The sequence below is a fragment of the Bison bison genome, unplaced genomic scaffold (assembly GCF_000754665.1).
Source record: "Bison bison bison isolate TAMUID 2011002044 unplaced genomic scaffold, Bison_UMD1.0 scf7180017864451, whole genome shotgun sequence".
NCBI classification, from domain to species: domain Eukaryota; kingdom Metazoa; phylum Chordata; class Mammalia; order Artiodactyla; family Bovidae; genus Bison; species Bison bison.
Window position 1 is genome coordinate 481,137 of NW_011495013.1, and position 1,414 is coordinate 482,550.

The following is a 1,414-nucleotide window of genomic DNA, read 5'->3' on the forward strand; positions in this document are numbered from 1 at the left end:
TCTGACTCTTTGCGACTCCATGGACTGTAGCCTACCAGGCTCCTCCCTCCATGGGATTCTCCAGGCAAGAGTACGGGAGTGGGTTGCCATTTCCTTCTCCAGGGGATCTTCCCGACCCGGGGATTGAACCTGAGTCTCCTGAATTCCAGGCAGATGCTTTAACCTCTGAGCCACTTTTGAAGTACTTAATAAATATTTTTAATTTCTTAGTTTGAATTTCTAATGTGGTAAATAGTTACAGATACAACCCACATAAACAAGAGCACTCTGGGTTCCTTAATAATTCTTAAGAATGTGAAGACAGGGTTGCCAGATTCAGCAAATAAAAATGCAGATCAGAGTTAATTTCTGTTAATTTTTATTTTATATTGAAGAATAGTTGATTAACACTGTTGTGTTAGTTAAATTTGAATTTCAGATAAACAACAAATAATATTTAAGTATCCATGCAACTTTTGAGACATATTTATACTAAAAAAAATTACTTTATTATTTATCTGAAGTTTATATCTGAGTGTCCTTTATTTTATTTGCCTGTTAAAGATGTTCTGAGCCCACAAAGTTTGAGACAAGCTGCAGTAGACCATGTCCCGCACACATGTGCTAACACACTAACATGTATTTAACACCCACTGTGTATCATACCCAGCACTAAATTCTTGACAAATACTACCTCTTCACTCATCTCCAAAACCCTATGCGGCAAGTATTATTGAGATCCCTAGTTAAGTAAAACTAGTTATTGGTGGAAGGCAAGACTGGAACCCACTCACTCAGACACCAAAATCTCAACTTGTAACCATTAGGGTTACACTGAAATCTAATGGAGAATCCCAAAGATGATGGGTTTTTTTACGTATTTACATCTCCAAATTTTAGCAAATTGATTTCTTTTTTTCTCTGTCTCACAGCTGTGTATATGTTCTTCAGTCAGTAATGATGGAAGCCAAGGCTGTGTGTCAGGAAATTCTATCCAGAACTGGCTGTGAGTATTTGACTGAGAGCAAACTTTCCTAATGGATGCTTCCCTGGGCGTGACAACTGCCTTTTTCCAGGCTGGGAATTCTAGAATGGAGCAGTGGTACACGGGCACTGCTCGTTACTATTCATTGGAAGCTGCTGGGAGCTTGGTGCTGGACTTGAATCATCCTTGAGAATTGGTAATTTCTCCAAATGAATCTGTACCAACTGAAGCAAATGCTGCTGCTGCTGCTGCTAAGTCACTTCAGTAGTGTCCAACTCTGTGCAACCCCATAGACAGCAGCCCACCAGGCTCCCCTGTCCCTGGGATTCTCCAGGCAAGGACACTGGAGTGGGTTGCCATTTCCTTCTCCAATGCATGAAAGTGAAAAGTGAAAGTGAAGTCACTCAGTCGTGTCCAACCCTCAGTGATCCCATGGACTGCAGCGTTCCA